This window comes from Theropithecus gelada, chromosome 12 (genome assembly GCF_003255815.1).
Source record: "Theropithecus gelada isolate Dixy chromosome 12, Tgel_1.0, whole genome shotgun sequence".
In the NCBI taxonomy this organism is placed as follows: domain Eukaryota; kingdom Metazoa; phylum Chordata; class Mammalia; order Primates; family Cercopithecidae; genus Theropithecus; species Theropithecus gelada.
The window spans coordinates 54,676,801-54,696,921 of record NC_037680.1 but is presented as its reverse complement, the minus strand read 5'-3'; the positions used below and the strand labels follow the sequence as shown (position 1 = coordinate 54,696,921).

General features: G+C 39.1%; 1 protein-coding gene across 4 annotated transcripts in view; it reads right to left on the bottom strand.

The window, feature by feature from the left end:
- Nucleotides 1-20,121, bottom strand: part of OSBPL6 (oxysterol binding protein like 6) — a 211,985-nt gene that overhangs the window by 114,686 nt on the left and 77,178 nt on the right. For all 4 annotated transcript variants that reach the window (XM_025404426.1, XM_025404428.1, XM_025404431.1 and 1 more), the window contains exon 2: nt 4,425-4,619. The gene's annotated coding sequence lies outside the window, so the exon portion shown is untranslated. The remainder of the gene's footprint in view (nt 1-4,424; nt 4,620-20,121) is intronic.

The following is a 20,121-nucleotide window of genomic DNA, read 5'->3' as shown; positions in this document are numbered from 1 at the left end:
AATCGCTTGAACCCGGGAGGGAGAGGTTGCAGTGAGTCAATATCATACCACTGTACTCCAGCCTAGGTGACAGAGCAAGACTCCATCTCAAAAAAAAAGAAAAGAAAAAAGGCCAGGCGCAGTGGCTCACACCTGTAATCCCAGCACTTTGGGAGGTCAAGGAGGGTGGATCAGAAGGTCAGGAGTTTGAGACCAGCCTGGCCAATATGGTGAAACCCCGTCTCTACTAAAAATACAAAAAATTTAGCCAGGTGTGGTGCCACATGCCTGTAATCCCAGCTACTCAGGAGGCTGAGGCAGGAGAACTGCTTGAATCTGGGAGGCGGAGGTTGCAGTGAGCCGAGATCGCACCACTGCACTCCAGCCTGGGTGACAGAGTGAGACTCCATCTCAAAAAAAAAAAAAAAAAAAAAAAGAAAGAAAGAAAAGCAAAAACAAAAATCAAGAGAAGAAAAAAGTCTTAATAAAAAAAAAAAATGTCCCTGGCCAGAAGCGGTGGCTCACTCCTGTAATCCCAGCACTTCAGGAGGCTGAGGCAGGTGGATCACTTGAGGTCAGGAGTTCAAGACCAGCCTGGCCAACACTGTGAAACTCCATGTCTACTAAAAATATAAAAAATTAGCTGGGCGTGGTGGGGGGCACCTGCAATCCCAGCTACTTGGGAGGCCGAGGCAGGAGAATCACAGGAACTCGGGAGGCAGAGGTTGCAGTGAGCTGAGATTGCGCCATTGCATTCCAGCCTAGACAACAAGAGCAAAACTCCGTATCAAAAAATTAAAAAAATTAAAAAAATAAAAATCTCCCTTTTCCCTACTATTTATATACGAAAACCTTGATATGAACAGTATACTCCTTTTTTTCCCCCCAGTTAGTTACTTACACAGTTATACTTTTACTGGATATGTATTCAAATTGTACCTTATTTTTCAGAACTGATCTAAATCTTTAAGGTGTTTGGGTGACTCATTTTTCTAAAACTTTACCAACCAGATTGAGAAGGACAAACACACAGGCCAGAGCCAGCCTGGGGCACAGCCCTTCTCTCCGGACAAAGAATCTTCTCTTGTCCCTCCTTTGTTCCCATTCTTTTCAACAGGCAGGAAAGAAGTTCTGGGGTCTCACTCCTTTTCCCTGGAGACAGGAGGTGGCTACTGGCCTGCTACCTCCCCTGGGTCCCTCAGCTCTTCAGATTAGGCACTCCTTAAGCAGAAGAGACTCCCTTCAACCTGAGGGAAAGTCCAGGACAGGAAGAAACAGGGCAGGTGAAATGGTGTCTGCACGGCCAATTCCTGCTTGCTATTCTCTCCATTTCCACTACTCCAGGGGGAATTCTCATGATCCACAAATGATAAAAGAGAGCCAATGGCAGCTTCCTCACCATGTCAGGGTTGAATACTCTTTCTCCTCTTCCAGTTTTTACTTAACCATGTTATTTTTGCTCACTTGTTAGTTTTACTTTTTTCTTTTCTTTTCTTTTCTTTTTTAAACACATTTCAACCTGTTTTATATGTCAACAACGGCTCTTAAGCCCTCCCTACATTTTTTCTCCCATTTTTTCAGTCTTGGTTGTCACTTCCTCAGGGAGTTAAAGGAAATGGAATGTGGAGCTGATAACAGGAACTCCAAGAAAATGAGATAAGGGGGGTTTCTGAAAGCATTTCTGAGTGTACATGCACACACACTCTTTAATTCCTGTGACTAAAAGCAAACAAATTTCTTTCTTTTCTTTCTTTCTTTCTTTCTTTCTTTCTTTCTTTCTTTCTTTCTTTCTTTCTTTCTTTCTTTCTTTCTTTCTTTTTTTTTTTGTCGGGGGGAATTGGGGGAGATAGGCTCTGTGAATCTAGCAAACAAAATTCATGTAGAAAATGAGATATCAATTCCCTGAATTTCCCCTTCAAAAAAGAGTTTAGTTTCCTTCTCCTATAGTCAAGTCACAACTCAGCAAATGTGTGGAAACAAATTTCCAGGTACTTTATTTCCATGAACTTAAACTTGATAGTCAAAGGGACTCATGCACACTTTCACGCCTGCATGTGGTCAAGTATTGAGAGATCCTAGGCAATGCTGATCTAAGAGAATCCATGAGACGGAGCAAAGTAATGCAGGCAGAAGGACACTAAGATACTCAAAATAAAAATCCCATCCATTGGTCTTCTTTCCTGTGTGCCTCAACATTTAAAAATGGATACCAATCAAGAAGAGATTTACAATGTGTCTGATGTATCTAGGGGGAAAAAAATGGACACCCTGTGGTCTAAAATCTGCTTAAGTAACAGGCATTACCAGTTGAACTCTAAATGTATTATGGGAAAATATCTGTAAATCTTATGTTTTAGTAAAATAATTGGTTTAAAAAGAAGAAGAAGAAGAAGAACCATTGTTCTGGGAGTATATCAGTTTCCCCACACTGAGTTTAGCTAATGCAGGCACAGAAATGCTATGCCCATAAGGACCCTACGATTTGAAATGCTTCCATGGTTAAAGTATTTTATTACCATATAAACATTTGGTTCAATATCTAATTGACAGAAACATGATTGAATGAATTTCATTTAGCAACAATATATAGCAATCAAAGATGAGGAAAGACAAGTTTGTGATTAACTACAACTCACTGTGATGGAGGTATGTCTAATTCTTATGGCAAGATGTCTCAATGCTAAAAGTTCTGTACATATGGAGGGCACAGCATTACTGCTCTCTGAGTCGCCCTGGTGTCCAGAATGAGTGAGGGGCTAGAAAATGGACTCTAAAGCCCTACAGGGATCATTAAAAAAGAAGTCTACTTGGTGAATCAGTTTACCTCCCTGGAACCAAAACAGTCAGATCAGGCAACTGAACTCTTAGGTCGTGAAATATCAGACTCTGAGATGACATCCTCAACATCTGGAAAAAATGATGCAGAGCACATCACTATGAAAATCAGATCTCCTAACTAATCCCATGGCCTGAAACATCTTACCTTTGAAAAGTCTTCTTACTTCATAGGTAAGCCTGGCTGGCAAGTGTCAGCTTCTCAAAGCTCATATATTTTATATAAAACAATAAATGCTGAAATAATGGCAGAGGATAAATACTAATGGAATGTTATGTTAAAGTACATAGAAGTGACTTCATATACAGAGAGCAGAAGAAATTGACGCTTAAAGCAGGACTCTTCAACTCAAAAGCCTACATGTCCCAGGCAGCTGCCATAATCTGTAAGATTGATTCAGTTAAATATTTAGGGAATGCAAAATACTAGCAAAGTGCAGTCACTGGGATAGTAACAAGACCAGATTTTTAATCTTCCAAGGGAAACCAGATATCTGATCTATCTGATTTTTATGTGAAGTTTCCAGATTTTCAAATGTTGGCAATTAATTTTCTTACAAAAAGAAAATTTTTACAGGTTAAAAAATTTTAGTAAAAAATTTGACCTGTGGGCTACTACTTTGCAAGCTCTAATGTAAAATGCACTTTTAAACAATACAGTAATAAACAGGAAGCTTCTCATATAACAATGATTACACTAAATTACTGAGCCTTGGTTTCTGCTCTACCAAGAGGGACCAGTCCATGTTAGGAAAGGGCGGGAGTGGCATCAGGATACAAAAGAAACTTTCCCAAAATCATATATGTCTGAATTATCATCACCACTACCACCACCACCCCTGTGCCCATGGCAAAGAAGGTTTGAGCAGAGGATGTGCAGCTTGTAAAAAGCTCCCAAAGACGATTAATGCCACAAACTTCTACCCTGGGGATGACTGACTTTGAAGAAGTAGAAAGCTTCAGATAACTGGGAAGTGTGCAGCTAAGTGGTGAAGACCACAACCTCAGTAGGCCTAAAATATCAAATAGTATATATCAAGGGGCTCTTATATTGCAGTTAAAATAATAACTGCAAATATGAAAGATGACAAGGAGACCACAGAAAGTATTGCTAGTACCACATTAGCCATTTCAGTCTCATGGGCAAAAAGAAAAGTTGACTGTCTCGTTGTTTATTGTGGAAGATTATAAAAGCTGGATGCATTTTAAGAATGTGTACCTGTAGTCAAATGTGGGTTTGTGGATATGTGTATAAAGAAAGCAAGGATAACATTTTGTCTATTTTAAGGTTTAGGTCTGCATGTTCATTGCTCAAGAAAGGAAAAGCAGTATCATATTTCCACATGATGCCAGACTACATACAGAAAACAGAAAATGGTTACCAAATATTTTCACATTTTTCTACTTCCTATCCTTAAAAAAAAAAAAAAAAAAACCAGAACTTTTTATTATGAGGATTATGACATATTATTTTAAGATCTGACATACAAATAAGAGATATAAATAAACACCTTCCTGTGACTGTGGTGTCTCACTAATCTTTTGCTATTATTAAACACTGCCTAACCTAACCCTGCTTTTGGTTTTAAGCTTGTGTTCTTCTAACTCACCTTGCACCTTGGAGTCAAAGTCTTCCAAGTCAGCTTTATTGTCAAAGCTGTTTCACAGTGGTTTATCCTCAGATGCCTGCAGCTTTTCTCCTTGGGACACGATGTGTCTTTGACCTTGCTGAGGCTCTCTGGGTAAATTACAGGGGTGGCTCCTTAATATCCTTTTGTTGCTGTTTTCCCAGCAAGTGGCAGAACCTGAAAAAGAGAGATTACAGTCATATAGCACATCTTTACGGAACTTTGGTGAGCCTCTCACGGGGACTGCCTATGGACAATCAGAAAATTCTTCCTAATTTATCTTTCGAAGAGGAAGTTCATATGGGTACGTGCCTCAGCTTTTTATCTCCTTTGTTCAGTTTTATGTAACCTCAAAGACGTACCACTGACCTTCTCAGTAATCAGTAACATTCATAATTTACATCTTACCCAGAGCTTGGAGTATGAAAACTCTCAAGTGATATAGCAAATATTTCCTAAAAGGGGACAAAATATATTTTCCAGAACCACATTTAGCTCTCCAATTAAATACAAACCTCAACAGGGTTTTTTGTTTGTTTGTTTTTTGTTTTGTTTTGTTTTGAGACAGAGTCTCGCTGCGACGCCCAGGCTGGAGTGCAATGGCGTGATCTCGGCTCACTGCAACCTCCGTCTCCTGGGTTCAAGTGATTTTCCTGCCTCAGCCTCCTGAATAGCTGGGATTACAGGCACACACCATCATGCCCAGCTAATTTTTGTATTTTTAGTAGAGATGGAGTTTCACCATGTTGGCCAGGCTGGTCTCGAACTCTTGACCTTGGACGATCTGCCTGCCTCAGCCTCCCAAAGTGCTGGGATTACAGGCTGAGCCACCACGCCTGACCCAATAGAGTTTTTAAAAATAGTAAGTATGAAGTGGTGTGCCTGGACAAAAACCCATGAACAGTCTCTAATTTGCTATAGAAGAGGAGAACTGTAGCCAAACTCCTAGAACAATCCTCTAGCAAGAAGAACGGACTCTATACATACTATAAAAGAATATAGTTTTTAACTTGACATAATTTCTCACAAAGCAAAGAAAGAGTATGCTATGGTCTGGATATAGTTTGTTTGGCCCCACCAAGTCTCATGTTGAAATGTGATCCCCAATGGTGAAGGTGAGGCCTGGTGGGAGGTGTCTGTGTCACAGGAGCAGATCCCGCATGAATAGCTTGGTGCCACTCTGAGGGGTGAGTTCTCACTCTTACATCCCAGAAGAACTGGTTGTTGAAAAAGAACCTGGGACCTCCTCTTTTCTCTCTCTCTCTTGCTTCCTCTGTCACCATGTGATCTCTGCATAACAGCTCCCCTTCATCTTCTGCCATGAATGGAAGCAGCCTGAGGCCCTCACCAGAAGCTGATGCTAGCACTGTGCTTCTTGTACAGCCTGCAGAACCATGAGCCAAATAAACCTCTTTATAAATTACCCACCCTCAGGTATTCCTTTATGACAACACAAATGGACTAAAACACAATATTTTTACAAGAGAATAAATAAATTCATCATAAGAGAAAAATCTGACAAGTAATCCAAAGTAGAAGTTACTCTCTGATCCTGAAACATGACAGATATTTTTTCCTTCCAGCCATAAACCTCTCCAGCAGGCTCCTTTATTCACAAGCCAGCTTTAAAAATCACTCCGCAGGTTTGACTTCTTTTTCAAGCCTATTCTTTCACTCTGTTTTAGTTTTCCCTTTTTTTTTTAACTTATTGAGAAGGGGAAAAATGCACACACAAGCACATGTATACATACACACATATTCTAAGACTACAACTTATTGAAACTGCAAAAGATTTATGTTCTGCCAGCATCCAATGCCATGACTGCCCCCTTAAGTACAATCTTTCTGAAAAAGTTTTTGTTCTAACTCCCCTTCCACTTCCTTAAATTAAAAAAAAAAAAAAAATTCTATGTAAGACAATTCTGTGTACCTTGTAAGTTCTGAATAAAATTTAATTGTTGATTATGATGATGACCTTGAATACAAAGGCTAAGGTCCATCAGGATTCTTTTTGTATGCTCAGTATTGCATCTTTTTATTTTCTGCATGCACTACTCAATCTATGCTCTTTAATCTCATTTAATTATAGGCAGGTAGAATATGAATTGTCAGCTATAGAAACTCCCCTGGCAGGCCAGGCACAATGGCTCACACCTGTAATCCCAGCACTTTGGGAGGCTGAGGTGGGTGGATCACCTGAGGTAAGGAGATCGAGACCAGTTTGGCCAACATGATGAAACTCCATCTCTACTAAAAATACGAAAAATTAGCTGGGCATGGTGGCAGGCACCTGTAATCCCAGCTACTCGGGAGGCTGAGGCAGGAGAATCGCTTGAACCTGGGAGGCATAAGTTGCAGTGAGCTGAGATCATGCCATTGCAGTCCAGTCTGGGCAACAAAAGCGAAACCCTGTCTAAAAACAAAAAACAAAACAAAACAAAAAAAAAAAAAACAAAAACAGAAAATCCCTTAGCCACCTCTTCCTTGCTCCTTCCTATGATGAACTCTGCCAAGCTTTGGAAACAGAGAAGACACTGATAAATGAAGAGAAAAAAGAAAAGGCATGCTAAAGAGTCCTCTGTGCTATCCTGCTTGAACCTGGGAGGCGGAGGTTGCAGTGAGCCTAGATCACGCCATTGCACTCCAACCTGGGCAACAGAATGAGACTCCATCTCAAAAAAAAAAAGTCAAAAGCAATTGCAACAAAAGCAAAAATTGACAAATGAGATCTAATTAAACTAAAGAGTTTCTGCACAGAAAAAGAAACTATCATCAGAGCAAACAGACAACCTACAGACTGGGAGAAAATTTTTGCAATCCATCCATCTCTGACAAAGGTCTAATAACCAGAGTCTACAGGGAACTTAAACAAATTTACAAGAAACAAACAAACAACCCCATTAAAAATTGGGCAAAGGATATGAATAGACACTTCTCAAAAGAAGACATTTATGCAGCCCTGCACACAATTTTTAACTCTCACACTTACTGTATGTTAGAGTTTAAAACTGAAATTTACAAGGTTTTGACTTACATGTATTCTGTGAGAAACTAATCTATTATTGTCCATTTTGCTATTAAGTGCATGAAAGTGTATATTTTCACACAATGCATATGAAATGTCAAAGAACAGAGGTTTTGGCTTGTTCTGCAACCATAATTAATGTTCCTGTGAATATTCTGTACTTTCAAAAAGACAACTGAGATGAAGTGTAGTACCCGCTATAACCTCCGGGGGACCGAGTACTCTGAGTTAAAAATTACCACCACATTATTATTATTATTATTATTTTTTTTTTAGGCATACTTCATTTATTTTAATCAGTGCATAGAGACTTAATCTGTTTCTTTTTACAGATGAAGTTGTTTACAAGGTTTTAATTTTTATTGTATGGTTTGTTTTATTTTCTTTTGCTATTACAAAGAATGTTGCAATGAACCTCTTTATACACATATTTTGCAAAATTGGTGAATATCTCTGTAGGATGAGTTATAAGAAAAAGAATAGTTAGGTCAAAGGAAATACGGAGCACACATTTTTATGGATATTGCCGAAGAGTGTACAAAGTGCATCAATGTAAATGTCCATCAACAGTGTATCTAGTGTTTCAGTGTATTTCCCTTCAGCATTATGTAACATTAAAGTTTTAAATTTTTACAATTTTGATGTTTTGTTCTTCTAAAAATTTTTTGTCCATGTTATTGTTCTCATTTTTTCTGTTGAATAGTTTAACATTTTATCCATGGCCAGGCACAGTGGCTTATGCCTATCATCCCAGGATTTCGGAAAGCTGAGGCGGGCGGATCACCTGAGGTCGGGAGTTCAAGACCAGCCTGGCCAACCTGGTAAAATCCCATCTCTACAAAAAATACAAAAATTAGCCAGGCATTACCACCACATTATTAACACATCATCTCTGATCGTTACTCAAGCCAAAAACATTAGAAACATTTGTCTTAATTCAGCTTCAAAAGCCTGATTAGGACATACAGGGTATTATAGTCACATTCACATTCCAAATTTCTAGGTGACATATATTAACTAATTTTAGAAAGCCAGAGTTCACTAAGTGGCAACTCAACCTCATTTTATTTTATTTAATTTTATATTTTTTAATTTTTTTTTTTTTTCCGAGACAGAGTCTCACTCTGTTGCCAGGTTGGAGTACAGTGGTGCAATCTCGGCTCACTGCAACCTTCACCTCCCAGGTTCAAGCAGTTCTCCTGCCTCAGCCTCCCGAGTAGCTGGGGCTACAGGTGTGCACCACCACACCCAGCTAATATTTGTATTTTTAGTAGAGACAGAGTTTCACCATGTTGACCAGGATTGTCTCGATCTCTTGACTTTGTGATCTGCCCACCCCGGCCTCCCAAAGGCGTGAGCCACTGCACCTGTTCCAACATCATTTTAATTAAGAAATTACACTGGGTCTTGTTTTACCTTGCACATAAACTGCATGCAGGGCAGAAGTCCAAAGATGATAAGTATATAAAGTTCAAGCCTGATTACTGTTTGTGACAAAGTACATTGAAGAATAATTCTTAAAGCCACACTAAGAAATACCCTAGTTAAGAAATATACTCAAGAGATAGGAAGATTGGTTCTTTCAAAAAGTATAACCAAAATTGATGTGCGTGTGTGTGTGTGCACACGCGCATGCACACACACACGTTTTCTTTTCGTACAGCACATCTGGTTTTAACTGAAACACATTCACAATAGGAATCATGTTCTATTTAAACATACCCTCTGTAGATCAAAAAGGATCCTAACATTATCTTTCTAAGTCATTAATAAGTAAAAGTTGTAAGAGTTGAAAAGGTTGATTTAAACAAAATTTCCCACACTAACCAGTACTAGCCAGTGGGCGTCTCTGGAAAATCTCATTCAGGGGAGTTTAGTGACTTGGCAATGGTTCCTTCTGAATGGCTCATTCAGGAAGCAAATGATCCATTATCTTTGCAACGGAATTTTTCCTTTAAGTTATGTGACTAATCCTCCCACAGCCGGGGTTTTGCCTACATGTTCTTGTCTAGTGCATTCCCTGCACATTCCTCTCCTTTCTTATTCAAGCCCATCAGAAATCATGATGTAGTCTACCAAAGATTAGATTGTCCCATGTAGCTAATAAGTAAATGCATATAATGCAAAATGGAGACAAGATTAAGCAAGCCCAAGCACTCTGTTCAATAATAAAGAATTGTTAAAATAGTAAAGACAACCAGAAGAGTTATCTATGTCATCTAGATAGCAAAGTCTATTTCATACCAAAAACAAGAAACGAGACACTTTTGATCATTTTCTCACATAAATGGGCCATGGTTTTATTTCAATGCTCACACCATTTCTACAAAGAAGGATTGGTCTCAATTTAGGGTTCAACATCCTAAATTGCTTTTCTAGAAAACTGTAGCCCAATACACAGTACAACACCTTTTTTTTATTATCTTGCTTACTTTGCCTATTGTCACCACTAACTTCATTAGTTAGTAAAAGATAATCGTTTTGCTTTTTTCCACTGGCAGCAATGTTCAGACAAATTGATTTTTCTTTTCCTATCTATGAAAGTTTCAAGTTCACTGAGGGTATCTAAGTCTCTGGAGAACATAGTTTAAGTGCCACAACCCAATAGGTTTAATGGAAACAGGTTGTGCTGGGGTAACTTCCTGAAGATGATACATAGAAATTTCAGTCATTCTTACATAGTAACCACTGTGGCTTTCTTGTTAATGAGTAAACAGCAAAAGACATTTAGTCTCAGAAAAGTATCTTATCTCATTAATGCTACTACATATCAAAGAAGTTAAAATTCACAAGCTGAAATAACGTATCAGAGTTTTCATATCCACCACTAAGTATTGATTGATTAATCCACAACAGTAAGTCAATCATGTAGTTATTATATATAAACATCAAAACCAGACACTAAAGAGGATCTAGAAATGTAACAATCAGCAAAAACCAGGCTCTTGCCCTTAAGAAATTTAGAGGGCTCAAAGCCCTAGATAACAGGAAAAGGTATGTGAATAATCTTTTTAAGTTACAAAAGCAAAATATGTGCTATGAATATTGATGGCATGAAAATAATAATAATTCTGGCTTGGCGTTTGTCGGCTGGGTGGGAATCAGATCAGAAGAAGTTCCTCAAAAGAGGAGGCATTTGAAAGATGAGTAGATCAGGCAGAAAATGGACATGCAGGGATGAATAAAGGACATTTCAAACAGTGATAAAAGTACATGAAAATCAAGAGATAGGAAAGTGTAGTCTGTAGTTCAGAGCTCAGAGCTTAGGGGACAAAGGAGGACAGTAGAGGAGGGGAAGCCGGAGAAAAGGTTTGGAACAGCGTGGAAGGTCTTAAATGCTGGTGAGAGACTGAATTTCGCCGTGTGGGCTGTAAAGAACAGGAGTGAAGATCAGAACAGGAGAGTCACGTGATCATACTTCAGGGAGGGAGATCCAGCCACGGAACAAATGGGAGGAAAAAGAAAAGAGAGAACCTCAGAAGATCAGACGGGAGGATGAAGCAACCTGGGAGAGTGGAAACAGGAGGGGACAAACCAAGAACTAACAGTGGACAGGACGGAAGGTGAACCTAGACAGCCTCACGTGTTTCTTGCCTTAGCAAAACAATCAGTGAGAAATAAAACATTCATTATTTTTCAGAAACATGATCAAAGTATAACAAGATATTTTATTTATAAATGCTGATAAACCATATACCCTAATAAACTAATTTGCTCAAGACAAACATAATTTTCTCAGTCTATCACAGTTATACCATTTAGCCAATTTTTTCAGGTGTTTTTGTTTGCATATAACTTAGATCTAACTGATATTATTTTTCTGAGGGTAGGGAAAGTGTTTTCTTTCTTCAAAATTCAAAAGCCAAACACAGGAAGGACTTGGCATTTATTAACCATTCAAAGATTTTTTTCCCCCCAAATTAAACAGTATTGTTAATGCCAACAGAAATTCAGATGACTGATCATACAGCTAAGAATTCCCAGTAGAGGCTATTTAAAGGAATCTGCAATTTTATTATTCCCTTGACAACACCTGTGTGAAATCCAAAGAATAAATATTACAGAAACTACTCAACAGTTCTATTATTCAGTTGAATAAAATTTTATAAAAATTAGTAACTCCATTCATTCTAAAGCACTATAAACATGCTTAGGACACATCCTAATCTTCTGAAAGGAGTATGCTCTAAAGAAAGAGTTAGCAAACTTTCTGTAAAGGTCCAGATCAGTAAATACTTTAGATTTTGTGCGATCCCTTGATGAAACTACTCAACTCTGCTACTATGCCAGGAAAGGAGCTACAGACAATATATAAACAAATAAGCATGGCTGCGTTCCAGCAAAACTTACTTATAAAAAAAGTGGTGGGCACCTACTGTAGTTTGCTGACTCCTGCCTAGCAGAGGATCCAGCTGTGGTGGCTTGATATGGTTTAATTGTTCTTGCTCCTCAATGCACATAACTCTGATGAAGTGATTTAAAAAATTGTTGTGAGAAAATGGGCTCCAAAAAAAAAAAAAAAAAAAAAAAAAAACTCACTTCTAGTGGAGTAATAAAAGGGAAAACAAAATGAAGAGATTCTGAGGAAGCAATGGATTCACAGAGACAAAGAGAAGTTTAGGGAAACTTATAAAGAGAATGTAAAGGCCAGGCATGGTGGCTTACGCCTGTAATCCCAGCACTTTGGGAGGCAGAGGCAGGTGGATCACTTGAGGTCAGGAGTTCGAGACCAGCCTGGACAACATGGTGAAACCTTGTCTCTACTAAAAATACAAAAATTAGCTGGGCATGGTGGTGCACACCTGTAATCCCAGCTACTTGGGAGGCTGAGGCAGGAGAATCACTTGAACCTAGGAGGCAGAGATTGCAGTGAGCCAAGATTATGCCACTGCACGCTAGCCTGGGCAACAGAGTGAGCCTCCATCTTAAAAAAAAAAAAAAAAAAAAAAAAAAAGAATGTAAAATTTGATGATCTCTCAGATTACTGCTAAAACAATTCAACATTTATTCTAAGTAGAAATATTTAAAAATGTGACTTACGAAACCATTTCAGGGGATACTCCAATCAATGCCCAAATGCTCATTAATTGAGAGAAAACTTCAGGGAAAGCTTAAACTATCACATAAAAATATTTAAGAAATGCATGAATCTTAACAGAATATATGCATGAAAGAGACCTAGGGAATCGGTAAATTTATGAAAGTCTCAGATCATATTTCCCTCATGAATGATGATGATCGTACTATATTTACTTGATACAGCAGGGGGAAAGTAGAAAATCCTATCATCAAAGCTTACTAACCTATATTTAAATCTTTAAAAGAGTTAAAAAACTATCTTAACTCAATTACATTTGCTTAACAATGCTACTACCAATTTACCATTGAAAGTGACTTACTAGCTCTGTGACCTTGTGAAAATTACTTTACTTTTCTGTGCCTCAGGTTCCTCATCTGGAAAAAGTAGCTCTTTCACTGAATTGCCTGAGGATTAAGCAAATTAATGCATGTAAAGTGTTCAGAACAGTCCAGGCATATGGAAGTGCTCAAATGCTATGCTGCTGCTGCTGCTCCCCCAAGTCTCTTCTCCCCCAAGTCAGCTTTACTGGTTCCTCCGTTTGTTTGTTTGTTTGTTTTTTTTTGCCCTGTTTTTTCTCCGTTTGGCTTCTCCTGGGTGACCTTGTCTCGCTTTAAAGCCTTCAACCTACCATTTGCTGGAGACTACTCAGTCTCCTCAATGCTGACCTCTATTCCAGATTGCATTTCCAATTTCCTACTGTCCATTCCATTGCAATATATCAAGGGCACCTGAAACTCAATGTGTTCAAAAATCAAATCTATTATTATTATTATTATTATTATTATTATTATTGAGACAGAATCTCACTCACTCTCAGGCTGGAGTACAGTGGTGCAATCTTGGTTCACTGCAACCTCCGGCTTCTGGGTTCAAGAGATTCTCCTGCCTCTGCCTCGTGAGTAGCTGGGATTACAGGCACCCACCACCATGCCCAGCTAATTTTTGTAGTTTTAGTAGAGACAGGGTTTCACTATTTTGACCAGGCTAACCTCAAACTCCTGATCTCAAGTGATCCATCTGCCTCAGCCTCCCAAAATGCTGGGATTACAGGCGTGAGCCACCGTGCCCAGCTAATTTTTGTAGTTATAGTAGAGACAGGGTTTCACAATTTTGGCCAGGCTAACCTCAAACTCCTGATCTCAAGTGATCCATCCGCCTCAGCCTCCCAAAATGCTAGGATTACAGGCGTGAGCCACTGTGCCCAGCCCCATTATCTTTCTACCCTTGCCCCTTTTCCTTTCCATATATTTCCTTAGTTAGTGACATCACTATATATCCTTAAATCATGATAGAAAATAGTTATTTTTCCATTACCATTTCATTTCTCTACTCCCAATCGTTATCTCCTCCAGGCCAGCTTTCACTGTCATCGGAGTTATCTTTCTTAAAACATAGATTTGATCATGTTATCCTCTTGCTCAATTACTCTCTATTGCTTGGGGGAAAGATCTATGGACCTAGGAGTGCGCTTCAGAGATGCAGATGTAATGTCTACAACTGCTCCATCTTTGTAAGCCCACCTGCACCATGTGCACATATGCCCATGGCAGGTGCTCATGCTTTTTGCTACAGTATGCAAGAAGAATGCTAAAGTGTGCTAAGCTCAAGCTCTGGAAAATGTCTGAAATTGGATACAAAAATTTGTGTCTTTGATTTAAAAAAAAAAAAATCATGGAATCTGTCCTAGGGGACAATTTTTAAACTGCTCAGCAGGGTACAATCTGAAGTTTAAGTTGCATCCTAGTCACACTCCTATATCTGAAACATACTGTGGAGTGGACAACAAAAGAGATGTAAATATATTTTTGGTGTCTGGATATTGTAATATTGGTTTGAAATTTCTTAAATTCCAAGTTTCACCTTAGAGAGAATACATAGTTATAAATATGTAGACATACACCATGTTTACTTAATTAAATCTAGCGGCTCCCTTACGGTGTCCCTGGATTTGAATGAGATCAGTGGTAAAGGCCGGAGGCCTCACAGCCTAGCTTCAAACCCTAGCTCAGTCAATTACCAGTAATGTGACCTTGGGCAAGTTACATAGCTTCTGCTCCATGATCTATCCGTGAAGATAGAGAGAGTAACAGTACCTGCCTTTTGGGATTATTTTGAGGATTAAATTAGTTTATTATGTACAGTTTGTTAGTTTATTTATGTATACCACTTAGGACTACATTAGTGCTTGCTATTATTATACTTATTTATTGAAAGCCAAGACTCAAGTTTGCAAGAGATAATCACAGAGCAAAAAAAATTGACCTTGCCCACATAAGCCTCAAGCTTTAATCAACTGAGTTAATTAGCCAGAGAATACTAACAAAGATGGGCATTTTCACTAATGTTTTTATCAATTGAAAAGTGTTTCAAGCCTATCTGATAAAATTCTTTTACTAGGTTGCAATAACTAAAAACATCAGCTCAGAATATTTCCAAGGCACACTATAGGTACACTAAAATAATTACTTTGAACAGAAAAAAGCCAGAGCTGCTCTTTCCTGGGCAGCAAATCAATGGGCATCTCATTGCTTACCCCGTGCCCAATGTAAAGGGAAAATGCTAAGTAGGAAATTGGGAAGAAAAATAAAGGAGCTCAATGACTCAGCTTTCAAACAAGCTGGTGTCTTGTTTGCCAGAGATATGGACTATTAGGCATTAGCAACACCCACCCGGCCAAGAAAAAAGCTGTGAAATGTAGATCCCAACATCAGCAAATCTACGGACGAATCAAAATAAGTGTATGCTGGATGCCTGAGTTGACTTTCTCCGAGTTATATGGTTATGCGATGTATTTGGGACTGCCTCTGTTTAAAGTTTTCAGCCAAAAAATGCTATTTTCACCCATATTATAAATATTGCAGTTGTATACACAGTAGTATTTGTTCTCCAACAAACGGACAAAAGGATCACTTTACTGTTTACTAATGGCATAATAATCAGACCTTAGGTTAAAACACTTTTTATTTACCTGTTTACTTTTGTTTTTTTTGAAACGGGGTCTCACTTTGTCACCCAGGCTGGAGTGCAGTGGCACAATCTGAGCTCACTGCAACCTTCACCTCCCAGGCTCAAGCAATCCTCCCACCTCAGTCTCCCGAGTAGCTGGGAATACAGGCATGCACCACCATGCCTGGCTATTTTTTGTAGAGATGGGGTTTCACCATGTTGTCCAGGCTGGTCTCAAACTGTGAAGCTCAAGTGATTCACCCGCCTTGGCCTCCCACAGTGTTGGGACTACAGGCATGTGCCACAGCACCCGGCCGTATTAAAATACTTGGTTAATATTGAAATTAGAGAAAGAGAGAATAAAGCCGAAATTCCTTAGCCTACTATTAAAGATCCTCCATGATCTTATCTCAACTAACTTTCCACCTTTCTCTTCCAGGATATACTTCTTGAAATCTTCAAGCAAATGAAACATCTTGCAATTCCCCTAATCATACTCATTCTTTACCCACTCTGTGCATTTCCTCTACCTAGAACAGTCTCCCCATTACATCTCCAAAATCTAAATCCCATCCTTTTCAGGCCCTGTCTGGATGACAAGAAGCCATTCTCTGTGGCCTAGTGGAATTATCCAGGATCTTAAGTTTCATAACTTTCACTCAGCACCTATGGAAATTTCCTCAGCCCATCTTGATCAAAGTTATTGACACGTGTCTTTTATTTTCAAGACTGGATGCTTTCTGACGGCAATGTCTACAACTGCTCCATCTTTGTAAGCCCACCTGCACCATGTGCACATATGCTCATGGCACGTGCTCGTGCTTTTTTGCTACAGTATGTGAGAAAGATGCTAAAGTGTGCTAAAGCTCAAGTGACTGATCATTTAAATCAAATGGACAAGTACATACACTCAAACAAGTTTTGCTGAAGAAAGACTTCAGTTAAAAAGATATGCAATGAGACTTGTTTTCTTGTGAAGCAAGCTGAAAGAAAAGAATTGTAATGCTACTCCCAGGGCATTTACCAACTAGTGATCTGCCAACAGCTACTAACAGTGGTGCATTAAAAGCTTCCTTCCCATTGAAGTAGCTGATAATATAGCTCCAAGTTAGATAAATCATAAGACAGCTGATCCTGTCTTCCCCTGCTGCAAACTTAAAATACTGTTTGCCTCTGGGGCTTTGGATCAAGAGCTCTCAAGACCTGCGTATACAGTGATCATTTCAATCATCATCTCTAATATGCCTTTAACACTAAATATCCAAATGCCAAAATTACGGAATCTGATACATAACAGAACCCACAAGTGCCAAGACAGGGAAAGATGAACAAAAGTATATCTAAACATCAGCAGTCTGATACTACTTGGGCAGAAGTTGACAAGTCCTAACATGGCACTTGGCAGTAACTGAAATGCTTTTTGGATCGCCAAGTGGAGGCTGATTTCACTCTTACATGAAGCTCCAGGGCTGTGCTGAACAGCAAGTTCTTGCCAGACCATTGGACAGGTGCCCACTGTCTGCAGTCCTGTGTTCACAGATGACATTTCTCTGGCTACTCAGTTCAAAAACTGTTACATAAATGAGTTTTGATATTCACTCTTGGACAAAAGTAATGTTCCTAAGCCTCAAATCCTGAAAGACCAATCTAAGTCCTAAACCAGATGAAAGAACAGACTTTTACAGAACTGTCTTCATTAAGTTGTGCTAATGGGAAATTTTCTGTTGGGTCCTCTATCTGGTAGGGCTTTCATATCAATGACATCTGGAACATTCAGTCTAGAATATCGTGTGTCTAGTATCTATTGGATTACTGGAATGGCAACTGAATCCTTGGGCAGGGAGCAGGAGATTCTAAGTGTTTTAACTGAGTCAGTCTTTAAAATAACTATTATGTATATTCTTTAAAATATAAACATGTTTGCCACATGAAAACTGAGGTCAAAATAATGTTTAAAATTATTTATAAATTAGGTAAACACTGTTAGTGGCACTGCCATAAATTAAACAATGATTTTGAAATGATAAAATAGACCCTCAATAAGTCTCAGGTTTGTATAATCTGTATCATTTTTCATATATAGCTTTACTGAATAACCCTGGCTGAATTTCTCTTTTTTTGTTTTGTTTTGTTTTGTTTGTAAGCAAAAACAAAACATTGTTAAGCAGCCAAATTTCTCTTTGAGTCAGTTCTTCAGCCTCCCAGTCCGCTTTGAGGGAATTATTTCGAGCTGCCCCATTTCTTAGGCCTCTTGCTGTATCTCCCTTCATCTGGATTTCCATTTGGTTTCCACAGTGACTTGTTTGCTCATTAGAGCACAACAAAATTTAACAACTAAATCAGGCATATTAGCATTCTTATGACTAAAGCTTCCTGTATTTAAATAGATGGTATTATCAGTAAAATTGAAATAAATTTTAAAATGCTGAGACCGTGAACAATGCCATCGATTACAATTCAAAGCTGTTCTTCCGGAAATATAATTTGATGTCATAGGCTGATTTTAAAAAACTGGATAGGGCAAACAAGGTAGACTATGTTATCACATAACCGCAATTTCCTTGAAATTGAGAGCTTCCTTTGGGCACAAGTGGGAGTCTGTGGGAGTCTGTGGTACTGTGTAAAGATAGCATAGGCTTCGGAGTTAAACAGGCTTAATTCCAATCCCAGTGTTGATATTTTCTAACTTTGAAACCCTGGGCAGGTTACTCAGCCTATCTGACCCTCTATTTCCTTATCTGCAAAACAGGGATTTGGCCTGATAAAACCTAGTTCAAGTTGCTTTTGAGATCACAGGTAAGGTGTTCAGGGCCGAGTACTGTAAACTTTCTAACACAGATCAACTAATACTAGGTTAACATTTTTCTTTTTCAAAACCAAGACCAATGGATCATTTTCACAACTCTATATACATCATACTTTCTTCACACTAAAAAATTGCCATCTCTGGGAGAAATTACATCCCCAAATGATTAAAACATTCATATCAAACATGCAACTTTTGTGAGGCTCATAGAAATAAAGACCATGAATTTAGAAATTCAAAGCACCACAAAGAATAGGCAGCTGTCATGAGGTGAGTGGCTAAGAGCCCAGTGTCTGGAACCACGTCGCTTCACGTTCCTACTCTGCCACCCTCTATCTGTGTGATGCTGGGAAAGGTATGCCTCCTTTCTGTTCCTTGGTTTCCCTATCTGTGAAATGTGGCTACTAAGAGAGTGTCCGCCTCACAGAGTTGTAATGAGAATTAAACAACATTGCCTATTACGTAGGAAGTGCTCAATGTTACCTTTTATTATTATTAAAGCAGCTTTGCCCAAAAGTCACATTGCACATATTTCCAGATTCAAATCATTCATAGTCATGCTTTATGATTCTCCCTGTTTATCCCTCTCTACACTAAAAGAAAATAAGTGGTCATCTTTGATAAGGGAGCCAAATTGAAGAATTTCTTAGAAAGCATTAACTGCCTGATTGCTATTCTCCATGGTGCAGACCTGTCCTGAGTCTACCCCTAACCCTGCTGCAGGGGTCCTATCACAGGCTCCCTCTTTACTACCAGGCAGTCGACAAGCCTGGCCTACTCAGGGAGTAAAGAAAGGCTGTGGCCACTAACCCATACCTGGACCAGCCAGGGTGCTATCATCTGCCCTGCCCAACATTCCGCAGCAGTAGTAAAGCAAGTGTTATCGGCACAGAGCAGACTCTCTATTAAGTTGGGATGAATGACATGAACCTGGCAAGTGATAAAGCTGGGAGCTTTGATCTCCATAAAGGTCAGAATTCAGTAACTGGCTGCCACTATGCTTTTCCTATATTTGCCTTCCTAAGTGATGGCCCTACCTCAGGATCCACTTGAATTCTGACCGAATGCCTATATTGTGCCTGGCCCTGAGCATGTGGCAGTGGGAAATCAGATACTATTCCTGCTCTCTGGAGCTTACTCTCTAATATAACAAGGCCCCCTGGAAGGGAGAGGCAGGGTTTGGAGTCTGGAAATATGAGTAATGCTAACACTGGGAAAAATTCATTCCCTCCCTCCCTCCCTTGGGTTGCAATGACCAGAGTCTTCATACATTTTAAATGAACTCTGCTGACATCTACAAAACAGTTAAGAATCTATATTTGAATTCCCTCACATTGCTGTTGGGAACATGCATTGGTATGACTACTTTAGAAAAATGTTTGGCAACATCTTCTAAAGGTACAAATCCTCTATGACCCAGCAATTCCACTTTATATACCCAAGAGAAGTGAGTGTTTATGCCCACTAAAAGACAAATTGTTCACAGTAGCTTTACAAACGTTCACAGTAGTCCCAAATTTAAACTAACCCAAATGTCCATTAACAACAGAATATTGTGGGAGCTTCCAGGTTGGCAAACACAATGAGGTCTTGGAAGAGTGACACACCCAAGGGGGGAACGGAAGCTCTACATGCCCTCCCGGCCCGGCCCCTCATGTATTGCCCTATACCTCTCTTCCGTCTGGCTGTTCCTCAATTGTATCCTTTATAATAAACTGCTAAATGGTATTAAAGAAAAATTAAATGAGCAGAGAGCTATACCCTGGCCTGCCAATACTGACACACAAGAGAACAAGAGCTATGCAAAGCAATATGAACCAAT